This window comes from Chaetodon trifascialis, chromosome 16 (assembly GCF_039877785.1).
Source record: "Chaetodon trifascialis isolate fChaTrf1 chromosome 16, fChaTrf1.hap1, whole genome shotgun sequence".
Classification (NCBI taxonomy): domain Eukaryota; kingdom Metazoa; phylum Chordata; class Actinopteri; order Chaetodontiformes; family Chaetodontidae; genus Chaetodon; species Chaetodon trifascialis.
The window spans coordinates 12,004,873-12,017,997 of NC_092071.1; the positions used below are offsets into that span (position 1 = coordinate 12,004,873).

The window sequence follows — 13,125 nt, forward strand, 5'->3', positions numbered from 1 at the left end:
TATGATTTCCAGGGTGCTATAAAAACTGAGCATCTGTGAGAGCAATTCACTTTAATAGATCCCAGATATAAGGTATTTTAAAAAAAATGGATGGATCTCCCCCGTGGTGTGTTTGAAAAACTGGCAGAAACAGGTGGTGCAGCATCATCATGGACACAGAATGAAGGAAGTGACAGGTAACCTTTAGTAAAAGAGAGGAGAGGGGAGGGGGGGAAGGGGAGGGGAGAGGAGAGGAAAGCTTTCACAGAGGTTGTGATTCTGGTTCAGGGGTCAACAGAGGCACTTTAAAGAATGCTGGAAGGTCAAGTGACACATACAGACCGACTGACTATCTGACTGACTGACTGGAGGAACCACTCTGTAATCCACATTTCACCTCCAGAGGACTTCAAACTGTTTACACAAAAACTCTCAACAGGCAGAGTTCTTGACCCAGACCTTGACCTCATTTATCTCATCTACCTTACATCCGTCTTTCTACTTGAAACACACACACCATAAAAAGCATACACACAAACATGCATTGTATGCTCTCGCTAAACCTATTAAAACACTCCAAAATCCCATAACACAACAAAGATTTCCTTGCAAAACACAAAAGGGAAATGTCCTCTGGGCTCCAGGGTCCTGCCTCCGACTGAAGTTTTACACTGATCCATAACATTGTTTGGTGGCGTTTATGGTGCTTGTTAAAAGTAGCATTCTCCCTCAGATCTCGAAGCCTTTAATGCGAGCCAAGATCCAGGAGGCCTCATGACATCACTCTCTCTCTGTTTCAACAGGCAACAGTAGGATGTCTCAAGTGTTTGAAACTTTTACAGTAGTTTCAAGTTTGTTTTGCGTGAATACTCTTCATATTTCTTTCTGAGGAAGGAAAGATATTCTGCTGTGTTAAACTGAAAAGGCCTGTGTGTGTGATGAAATGTTGGATGTGATAATACCCAATGAAATATACAAAGATAGTTTCAATTAGAAAGACAATTGACTGTGTATGTCATGTATGTGAGTGTTACGGTCACTGTCAGTTTTCAAGAATTCATCTGAATATTGTAAAAAAAAATATTTTGGAAAGAAGGTCCAAGTAAATATATAGACAATTAACCAATCAGTTAATTAGGGTTAAAAGAAAGAAGTTTGGACTGTCATATCATGACATTTTTCTTGAAATGTTCTGACTGTTTTGCAAATTTGACTTCATTCTCTTAATGAGATGATTATTCGACATGTTTACAATGACTAAAGGATGAATATTATTACAAGTTTTCTTAAAATATCATTTCATTGTGGTCTGCTTTATAGATGCACGTCCATTGCTTTGCTATGTTGCTTTCTAAACTAATCGACTTTTCAAAAATGGAAGAAAAAAGACGAACATAAAAGACACATTTTTTATGTCTGCTTCTTGTTTAATGATCTCATCATCCGTCTGCATCCATCTAGCCTTGAACCCCACAGAGCGCAGGACCACCGTAGCAGACATCCGGCAAGGACCGTCCTTCAGTCCCACCAACACGTCTTCACCATTACCCTTACCTGCCGGCTATAGACTGACAGAAACACTACCACCTTGACTCACAGAGTCGCTCCTATAGGCTATTAAAAACTGGGAATATTAGGACAGCTCCTTCGGGGTTTTTAGGCGTGGAGTTACCGTGGCTAGACAGTTGTGGTTTTTGAGGGGTCTTGGTGCACCTACATACTCCTTTGGTCAGTGTTTACAGCTGGGAATTTTAGGTCATTGCTGGGATTTCCTAGAGACTACAGTGTTGAGACTAACACTATCTTTGGGATCTAAACTCATGTCTGGCTGTACCTCATATCTTTCTCACTGTCTGTGATGGATTAGCCACCTGTGGTGATGAGAGCTGGATGAATGTGTACATGATCACACAGACGCTCACATACGTATATGATGACCCCATCCTTTTCAGTAAATCTAATTAAAGACGCTTCAACACCCATGACCGCCCACCTGGCCATAGGGTGACTTCATCATCACCTCTAACTTTACCCTAAAGAGGATATAGATCACAAACAGAGACAAAGGAAAGGGCGATTTACCCTGGATAAGGCAACAAAGGAGACATGGCTGTGTTTGTTAGGATTGTGATATACAACAGTTGGTAACAGTATACACAAATACGTTTGAAAGTAGCTTTTGAATGGAGGCTCAGACTGGAAAGAGGAGGCTGGGAACAGGAAGAAGAGCAGGACATTGATTCTCCACACGCTCTAAAATTTAAAAACCCTCCGCACTATGGTATGGATTCTTCATGCTGGAAAAAATATGCAAGACAAACACACGGTTGTACTAAAAAAAACGCCTATGCAAGCACACTTTCATGGAAACCTTGGGAGCTGTAAAATAAAAGATGTAATGATTTGAGTTTTTCTGTCGCACACTGCACACAATGCAACAGTTATGTGCTTCCACACTTGAAATGCCAAAGTAGAACATAGCAAAAAATGCATAGGGACAGACAAAAAAGACAGAGCTGGAATACATGTCAGTGTTGTCAAAGCACAACAGTTGGAAATGTGCAGCAGAAGAAAATCATATCAACCCTCCTGAAAAGACAGGAGCTTGTAAGGATCAGCTCTGTCATCAGTACATTTCCCTCCTGTCAATCCATCTGACAGCACAGCACCAATGCTCAGTTTACACTACGCAGGCCAGATGGTTGGATCAAACTGACAAGCCGATTCAAAACCAAAAACTCCCAGTTTGTTGCCGTATCCTGCATTGGCACGGCCATTTTTTGAAGCCTGTAAGATAATACAGTAAACACACACTCGACACGTCTTCTTAAATCAAGAGATCCGGTAAGCCAGACAAAGGTGTTAGCCAGGGAGGAATTCCTCCCACGCTGGAGTCTATTCTCTGATGCATGACCAGCCAGCCAGCCTTGACTCTGTACACCTATTCCTCATCGTACTCCCTGGAGGTATCCCGCTGTGATAAACACAACCGCACAGCAGCGCATGCACAGACAGCAGCCCATACCTTTCAACATCTAAATCTCCTTGGCTCTTAAGTATATGCTTGCGACGTGCTTGTCTCTGTGATGTTTGTGGTTACGACGCTGTATGTTTCTTCCACATCTACACAGATTTTTGGACGTGAATGTATTTTCGATGGCAGGGTGGTCGAGTTGATAGCAGGCCTGTTTTTTAACTGCAAGGTCAAAGGTTTGGTCCCCATGTTTTTGTAATGAGAGCATCTTGCTCTTAGACCACTGAACCTCTTCACCATCTTCATCATAACTCACTATAAGTTGTTTTGGATGATGCAGCATTTGCAGATATGAGCTGCAATTGAGGAAAAAAAGATTCATTTCCTATGGTGGTCATTATTATATTAAAGGACCATGATGGTGGTTTTGCAGGCATGAACTGAAACTAATGGCTGCCTGGAAGGTGGTCAACGCCTGGAGTGTGGTTCGCTTTGGAAAATGGTCTGCAGTAAAGCTAAGTATACACAATTTGTAGTTAATGGGCTTAAAAGTGCAAAAACCACCACTGTAGTTCTTTTCTGTGGGAGCTCTGATGTCCCACCCGGGGGCTTCACCAAATGCAGCAGTAAACACGCACGGCAGGGAACGCATCGATGACAGCAGGCTCAGGTAACAAAAATCAAAGAGGTCAAAACGGTACATTTGCTCCAGCACAATCAACTACAATAGAAAACGAGGTGATATCCATCTTAGTTTGTTGCAATAGCCTTTATACAATCACGTGTTTGTAAGTGGTGAAGTGCGCTGGATGCCTCTTTCATACCCAATCATGATACTATCACCTGTTACCAGTGAACCTGTTTACCTGTGGAATGTGCCAAACAGGTGTTTTTGGAGCATTCCACAACTTTCCCAGTCTTTAGCCGCTCCTTTCCCAACTTGTTTGAAACGTGTTGCTGCATCAAATTCAGAATAAGTTTAAATTTTGAAACATTGTATATTGTCTTTTGCTTAATTGCATACCAACTTTTTTGGAATTGGGATTGTAGTTAAAAAAAATCCGTAGTGAACCACGGGAATGTCGACCTGTTTTTCAGCTTCTTATATGACAAGAACCACGCTTATATGGCAGGAACATGGCTCAAAGGTGTCTTTCTTGCATGTAAATGATAACAGACAGGAGAATAATTTAAACTTCTAATTATGCATTATGTGACATTTCCTTTTCGACTTGTAGGATATGCACTGGCTTTTCAGAGCATTCATCAGTGGAAAAATCATCAAATGCAATCATGTGAACTTGAATTGCCACATAAATTCATCTAGTATCTTTTTCTTCCAGCTTAAGATTTTAATACAGAACTTTGATTTACCTCACGTGTAGCGCATTGACGGACTACTAAATATCTGTTAAAAGACACAGTCTAAGTCTCACACAGCTGTGTCAGCCTGGTAAGGGCTATGTGAAAAACAGTCAGGAAGAGCGTGCAGAGTATCAGATTCAGCCAGGACTCAGGCCCGCAGCTTTTTTGTCCATAGAGAGCCATTCATCCCTGGCTGGGACAGTAGAGGAGTGATCACTCACTGGAGCATTAGCAAAGATCCAGACCTCATCATTCATTTGCCTCACTCTTCTTCACAATCACTCTCCCTTTCTGTCTCTCTACCTTTCCACTTAGCCTTCCTCTATCCTACGCTCCCACTGTCACTCTCATTCCGCAGATGCACGGGTGGATGGTTCTCCGAGGGTCCGCTTGGATCTCAAACACACACCTAACCCTTTCCTGCCTGGAACTCGAGGCTCAAACACATCACCCAGAGTCATCAGTCAGTCAGTGGTATTTAATGCTGCAGAGAAGGACTGGTCTCCTGTCTGTAATGGGGTGCAGATTAACAGGCGCTGTCTAATGATACCAGAGGGCCAACATCTACCCTGAAACCAAATGAGTGACAGCATGTCGTCAGCTGACTTCTTCCATGTTTTATTTACTTCTACACTGGATTGTGCTCTTTTGTCCTTGTTCACCCCTTCCCCTGTCTGTCCTTCTCTCCTTCATTATACTGGCTTTCTCTCTTTTGCTGCACTGTTTCTCCTCTCTCCCTTCCTCTCCTCTATGCTCATCTTCTCCAGATGTGGGCGCTGATCCAGGTGGATCCTGCTGTTCTCTGCAGTTTGTCTCTGTAAAACATCAGTTAGTGTCAGAGGAAGTCCGCACACGGCGTCTCGGACGCAGCTGCAGTTCTGCTGCGGCTCTGGACTTTTATAGCTTCTCATGAAGGGGGGGTGGGGGGGGGGGGGGGGCAATTCTATAGGCTTTGATAGTAAAACCTGTAAAATGCAGAGAGTTGTCCCAGTCTAATCTACTCTTTCTCTGATGTTTATAAAGCAATCATCATCGAGAAGAAGCCAAAAATCAATGCAAATCTTGTCCTACCATATGGAGAATTCAAAGATAGTCTTATTTATCAAAACTTTATTAAAACTAGTTTGGGCCATCATTTCTCTTGGTTCTTTCATTGAACTGGCACAGATGTCTTGTTTACTTATTCCTCATTTAAATCATTAGACTGTATTTTTTTTTTTTTTTGCTGTTTACCTTAATTTTTGGTTTCTGGTTTGGAAAATCATGTTTAAAACCTGCTTGATTGTTTACCACAACTGCTGATCTTCCATCTGACTTATTTTTAGGGACATCACAGCATTTCCAGATCTCAGAAATTAACTTGCACAATCTTATTATTACTGATATAACTAATGCCAGAAACTATGAAAATTGGACCCGCTCTGTAATAAACCTGAATTATCCCTTAAAGGAGCAGCAATGACCATAAAAGAGCACAACAGACCTGGAGCTTGTGAACCGAATGCATCATTGTTGGATAATTGCACACAAGCTGAAGTTATTTACAACAAACTGAAATAGGAGTCTGGATTTAAAGGCAATAACTGCGTTGGAGTGTCGGATGGAGCTAAAACATTCACTTTGACTTTGTTGCTCTTTTTCCAGAGACACATTCCTTTGCTCTCCAGTGAGCTGCAATCCTCACATTAGGCATTCTCAAGTCTCCAAATCAATTTCTGCCTTTCTGTTGCCAATGAGTTGAGGCACTATGGGTACAATTAGGATATATGGCAGGGAAGGAGAGCAGCAAGGAGAAGGTGGGAGAGGAGGGGGGAACAGTTTGGCAAAGGAACAAAAGGCAGGGCTAATGATAACATGAGACCTTGAAATGGGAACGAGGAGGACCAAGACTTCATCTCGCTTCTCCTTCAATCTCCATTCCTCCCTTGACCTCCCCTTTCTTTTTTAGCATCCCCCCCCCCCCCCCCCCCCTTCTGTCCTCTCCCTCGCTCGTTCTTTCAGCACCCTATTACGGCAAGTGCTTGTTGTCTTTCATGTGGAGTTCACGGCTGGAAATGATTAGGAACATCAAACCAGTGAAGGGAAGAGAAGGGGAGGGAGGTGAAAGAGACGAAGCGAGAGAGATTGACTTCTATATTTGGAAGAAAGAATGCTAATATTATTAATGAACATAATAACAGATGATGGCCACTAAAAGTGCCTCTTTCTCTTTCTGTCTCCTGCAAATGTGCACACTTGTGTGCACACACAGCGGGGCATATTTGTAGATGTTCCACACTCAGAGCTAAACAGTAAACTATACCAGAGAGTTACAGCTTCAGTGGAGTTTAACATGTGGTGTGTGTTAGGAAGTTTATCTCTGGGCTGCATCTCATGTTAAAGGACACAGGAGCCGTTGCTCGGGCATATTTACAAGTCTGCTCCAAAAGTCCAATCATCTCACATTTATGTCTGATGCTCGTTTCTTCCATTTTTTTCAATTATATTTAAGTTTGTTATGCTTTACCCTCCGGTAAATGTAGACTGGAATAGCCAGTCATTGCTGGCTCAATCAGTTCCATGCTAGAAACCTCTAGCACTGTCATCCAGGTCTGTCACCATAAACTCCATAGATCGAGAACAAGCTGTCGCCTCTTTTCCAAAAACAGGTAGAGGAAGACAGGAGGGGGAGTCCACTGTGAATGGAGGTCAAAAGTGAGGTCAGAGGGAGATAAAAAGCTAGTTACAGGGATGGTCAGAAGGATAGAGGAACACAATGAGGGATGACATCACTTTACTGGACTCTGAGGAGTGATAAGAGACGCAGGGGGATTTAGATGGTAGTGATCCTATCTTGCGCAAAGCCCTGCAATGTGGCAACTCTTAACCCGGGGCGCAACGGTTGTGTGCGTCGGTCTACTGTATGCACCCCCCCTTCTTTTAAAGATTCGTTTCAAAGTGAATACTGTGGGCCCTGACTGACAGCTGGCCTAATCAGTGCAGAAATCAGCCCTATTTTTTACTTACTGTTAAATATTTATAGCCTTTTAAACCCTGTCTCTCTGTCTGTGTCAGAGGCCTCAGTTAGACTCACTGGCTGGGGCAGCAGCTGCTACCAACAGATCCACATGGATATCTGTGAAATGCCAGGGGTTTTAACATGGCTATCTGCTAACAGGGAAGCTAATGAGGTGCTTGAGGTCAGGTGTCACAGTTGAAGGGTGATTGTGCACGTACACCACCCACAGAGATGAATAAAAATTGTCATTATATATTCACAGTTGTGGTCGTTAAATGGTCTTAAGCAATATGGCTCACAATTATCAAGACTCCTCGACATCAGTTGAGAAGCAGAGTTGTGTTTTTTTTTTTTTTTTTTTTTTAAGGATAATTAGGGAAATCAACATTGTGCCCTTTTAAATGATCCTTGGTCAGCAATCAAATCCGGACATTTGCAAGCTTAATGAGGCTTAACGCTGTCAGATCGTTGATGAGCACTGCAACTGCTCTGTTTTATGTATTCTGAGAATATGAAAATACTGCAGGAGTAAAGCAAAAACTGCTGAAAGAGAGAGAACAAAACGCGTGAAGCAAACGTTTCTCTAGGCCATCACCTTTGATTTACACAGCGAGGTCTGTCATACGAAGAGAGCGATGATTGTCACCTATTGTCTTCCAGTTGTAATTTTGCTCCAGAGATGAAGAGAAAACAGTAATTAAGGAGTGAGAGAACACAAAGACGGACTGGAGTTGGACCTCAGACAGGGGACCGCTGTCTGAGACGGTCTGAGCTGGTGGGTTTTTGGATGAATGAAGGGATGGATGATTGAGAGCGAGCGGCCCACGGTTGCTTCGGGGGGCCTCTAACAAGCTAAAACAGTAGTATCTGTTTAGGAGGGTGCATCTGTGTTTCTGCTGCAGCGTTTCTCTGGGAGCAGACGTACGTGTGTGTGTGTGTGTGTGTGTGTGTGTGTGTGTGTGTGTGTGTGTGTGTACAAATCGTGGGCATTTCGGTGGTTTATCCAATACAAACATGACAAAGAGGCAGAGAGAGTGTGGAATCTGTTTTGTTTTTTCTCCAATGGGACGCCACAGGATTTTATTTTCTCTTTGACGAGTGTGTGACTGTGTAAAGAGTATATCACTGGGAGCGGGCACTTGGAATTTGAGGGTTAGCATGTTGTTGACGGTTATTGTTTCTAATTTGTATTTTATGTTCAAAGCATGTCTGCATGGAGAGAGGGGGAGGGAGAGGGAGGGGAGAGGATGGGGGAGGAAGATGGTATGAGAATAAACTCGTCTACTATCAGACATTTTTCTGTTTGCAAACAGGCAAATGTTGTGTTATGACACCCAATCTATATAAGTGTGTGTGTGTTGAATGGGCAGACACAGTGAGCAATTCTGATTATGGGTATTGATTAGTCCATCTGTGAGAGCAAAAAGCACACAAAAGAGGAGATCAATAGGTGTGATTTGAACAATATATCATGAAGACAGCTGTTGAAGGAGTGGAGAGAGTTAATGTCAACTTCCTCCAGAGATCTGAAATATTCTAAATAAGACTGTCATCAGCCTTATCTTCACATTTTACACTCTGTGGGTGAGTTTTTTTTTGTTTTTTTTTCTGATAAAGCTGGTGTTTCACATTATTACCACCATCACTTTATTAGTCTGAGATGTTTAGACAAAGTTTTCCAATCTGGGGTCAACATGCAAAAAGCTCCTGCCCTCTCAATAGCTTCACTCAAGTTCATACACAAATAGAGATACACACAAGACCTTCTAAACATGCAGCACAAAGGTTCAGGCTTATCCCTGCTGATTGCAAGGCTTCGCTCCACTAAACCAAAATAGTGTCTGTAAGCCTCTGTAGCCCTCCGCCCATTTAGTCATGCTTCCTGGATGTGATCACTGAGGCCATGGGACAGTTTCGTCATGTCCTTGCCAGTCAGCATTGAGCTCTAACGCTAAAGACAATGGAGGTATATGAATTAACAGCAGAGTTCAGCCAAATAGTGCTGAATTTTGTTTGTGGCGGATAAAGCCACAATGGCATGTTACCATCACCATTTAAACATCTTAATTAGGATAATTCAATATTACCATTTACTGACATCATATTGTCATGACATGATCATATTGTTTACCACTGCTGTGCACATTAATGACGCCAAGCAAATAATAAGGAAAAACTAACAAATGAGTTACTGAAGCTTTGCCCAATGTGAAACATGACATTAGCTTTTTTAAATATACTACTTTGAAAATATAACTGGCTGGTAAAACGTCAAAGCAACATGGGAACTTTTGGATGTATCAATTCACCACGGCCACGGGACAAAAAATAGCCTTGTGACATTTTCGTTTGAGGTGCACACTCGTTTGAGCAGAGAACCCAAACATGATTCACTGAAAAGCCACAAACGTCTCTCTACCAAAAGCTTAAAACATGGCAGATAAAAATGGCTGACCTCATACAAACACGGAGGTAAACTCCAAAAATAATTTGTCATTGCCACAATGATTCCCTGTATCTCCCGCCTACGGCACTGCTGCGGTTAGGGCATTGTCGTGAGTTGCCAGATGGAAGCCTTTAACTCAAACACTTATTACATTATTTATCTATTACTATCTCTGCCTAGGGGCTAAGAATACAATAAATCTAGCCAAACTTGAGTTAAAGGATTCTATACTGACATGTTTCCAATTCAAACTAAATCACAGGTTTAAAAAGTAAATCTGATTGAAACCAAGTCCCCCTCTGTGGAGCAGCAGGCTCCTTTTAGATGCACACAGGCTTCCAGGCTAGCTGAAGCCTGATTTTCTCCAGATAAACATTTATGTTTCAGCGTCATTTTATTTCTCGATCTGTAAACCAACAAGCAAGCTATGTGGGAGGCTCACAATAATAAGGCAGAGTGTGTTTATCATCATAAGTAAGCTTGGTTTTATTGGGGAGAGACTAAACCACCTTTTCTTGCCCTCCAGACATGATCACAAAAAGAGCCAAAACTCATTTGACAATGCACGAAATCCCAGGCAATATTTGCTTTGTGTCTGGCAAGATGTATCTTCTCAGTAGGTAGTTTTTTATGTGAGAGCAAGTCACTCCTTTCTTTTCTTTTTGTCCTTAATTCTCTTAATAATCTTATAACTATCTTATAAAGGGATTTTTTTGCTTATTCTAAGTGATATATCAATAATTTTATTGCTTCTTTTCTTGCTTTTGAGAGCTGAGGTTTTGCAGTGTAGCACTTTCAGGGAGGGATGAAGGTCATTGCAAACTGTGTGTCTGTGTGCACGTGTGTGGCATATGTGTGTCTGCGTCTGTGTGACCAAATCAATGTGAGTCTTAAGTGTCAAAGGTGAGCCAGACTTCCAGCTGCGCCTCTTTCCTTGACCCCTCCCGAGTGTGTGTGTGTGTGTGTGTGTGTGTGTGTGTGTGCATGTGTGTGTGCATGTGTGTGTGTGTGTGTGACAGAATAAGAGGGAGTAACACCTGTTATCTTTGTAGTAAAGGAGAAAGTGTGGCAGTTTTGATGACAGGAAATAAAAACCTGTGAGGTGCGACACTCATCATTCATCCAGCAGGCTCACTGGTTTAGGTTTTTTTTAGCAGATGAGCACACAGAGCAGATTTAACCAGCTGTGTGCATGTGTATTTTCTTTCCTCTTTTTTTTCTCTCTGCTTTTTACACCTGAATCCCACGTCTACATCTGCAGTTTCTCCCTCTTTCCTGTATTTTGCTTGAGGTCAGGCAGTTAGTAACCTCCACCTCAGGGAAGTGACAATAGTAAAAGATAGCAGGAGCACCCCCTGACTTTTTGAGCTTACATCTGGTGTTGGGTTACTCTGATAGTTGTTGACTGCAGACAGGCACAACAGCTCCAAACCAGAGGGTCCATGTGTGTGTTTGTGCACAGCATTATAGCAAGTGTGCACACCTCAAACAGCAGAAGTAGGAGATATAACAACATGGATTTGTAATCCTGTGCTGTCTGTCTGTAAGAATATATATTAGAGCATTATAAAAGTCAGGATTTGTAAGTAAACCACTAACAGGCCTCAAGTGAGTGTTTAAGTGAAAAGAAGTTCAGATATAAGCATTATTTTGCTTGAAAAGAAGCTTGGCGAGCCGTCTTAAAATAAGTCTACAGGAAAATAAGATTACAAAGGCTCATTTCAAGGAATGCTTGTTTCGTGTAGTCAAGTAAATTACAAACCATTCAATGCTCAATACCGGGGGATCGAATCACTTGAAATAAGATTAGTGTTGTCCTTTTTTCTAGATAAACACACACATACACACACACACACACACACACACACACACACACACACACACACACACACACACACACACACACACACACAGTGAGTGAGGCTAGCCCAACCAAAATGGCCAATTAAGACAAAGTAAGTGACATTTACTTGAATCAAGCCTTACATAGTCACCACTAAATAATCCAATTCTCAAATCAAATCAAAGCAGATTTGAAATCTAAATATAACATCAGCTCACTTACGTAGAAATGTTTTTGTCTTAATGCCACATGCAAACATGCACACATATACATGTGTACATGCAACCACAAGCATATTCTAAACAAAATACAATTATTTTCAGACAAATCGAGACCCTATAAATGAAAAAAAGATGCAGATTTACACTGAAAGAGATGTTAATTAAATGTGAGATATTTAAATAATCTAATTAAATTCCCCGTCAAGTTGCCAAACAGCTCTCATAAAGGCAATCTTGGAAACAATGGATGGCATAGATAGTTATTAAATGATTCTCCTCACAATTAAAACATTTACATTTCTTGAAGGTGTTCTCAGCTGCTGCTCCGTATGATCCCATACGAAGGTTTGTACTCTGAATGAATGCAGCCATCTGTTAACGGCAGATCCTCAACAGCTTACAGTAATGTATAACCAAAAGCCATATGCATTCATGCATATCTGATGGTTCCTGTCTAGGCTACAGTACTGCACGTTCCTGTACATGGTCTTGACCTTGTGAATTTTTTGCAGTCATGTGCATGATAAGGATCACACAACAAGCAGCAAAGCGTAACGGCTGCTAATGTTGGACATCGGACTGACAATGGAGCTAAGTTGATCGTGCAGTTAGGAGTAACAGGCAGCTATGATAACTGGATTAGCCTCTGACTGACCTGGGCTTGAACCACAGCCGGAGTCAGAGATGGGTCACCTGTTCAGTGACTGCTGAGAGAGAACGTATAGAGAGAGGATTGTCTGAGTGCGTTAATGCTCGTTAGCATCAGGGTCCACGGCAAGATGAAACTAAACACAGTTAGCAAATTTAATGTTGAGAGGGTTCAACTACTTGGGTCCCACGCAAGACCCTGAAGGTCATGAACTCCAGCTGCTACACATGGTGTGTGTTGGCAGTTTAAAGACCAAAAGGCACTGTTAAAACACATCATTCTCATTAACCCATACACACGTAAAGACGCACACACTCGTGCACACTATGCACGCACAAACTGCTGAGTGGTCAGCTTGCAGTCAAAGCAATCACATCTTAATGAATTCTATTGATTAACGTTATTCTGCTGAAGGTTCAGGAGGCAAACCCTCGTCTGCTCAACAAGCGGGCGAGCACACGCGCACACACACACACACACACACACACACACACACACACACACACGCACACACGCACACACACACACACACACAGACGTGCCTACAGTGTAACTAAGTTCTGTTTAATTGAACCACAGAGACACAAAAAGCCTCCATGTGTATGTGTGGGGGGAGGATATTAGACACCGCGATTACATATTCATACACA

At 42.1% G+C, this 13,125-nt stretch overlaps 1 protein-coding gene across 1 annotated transcript in view; it reads right to left on the bottom strand.

Annotated features, from left to right (window-relative positions):
* Nucleotides 1–13,125, bottom strand: part of dchs1b (dachsous cadherin-related 1b) — an 81,722-nt gene that overhangs the window by 21,183 nt on the left and 47,414 nt on the right. The window lies entirely within an intron of this gene.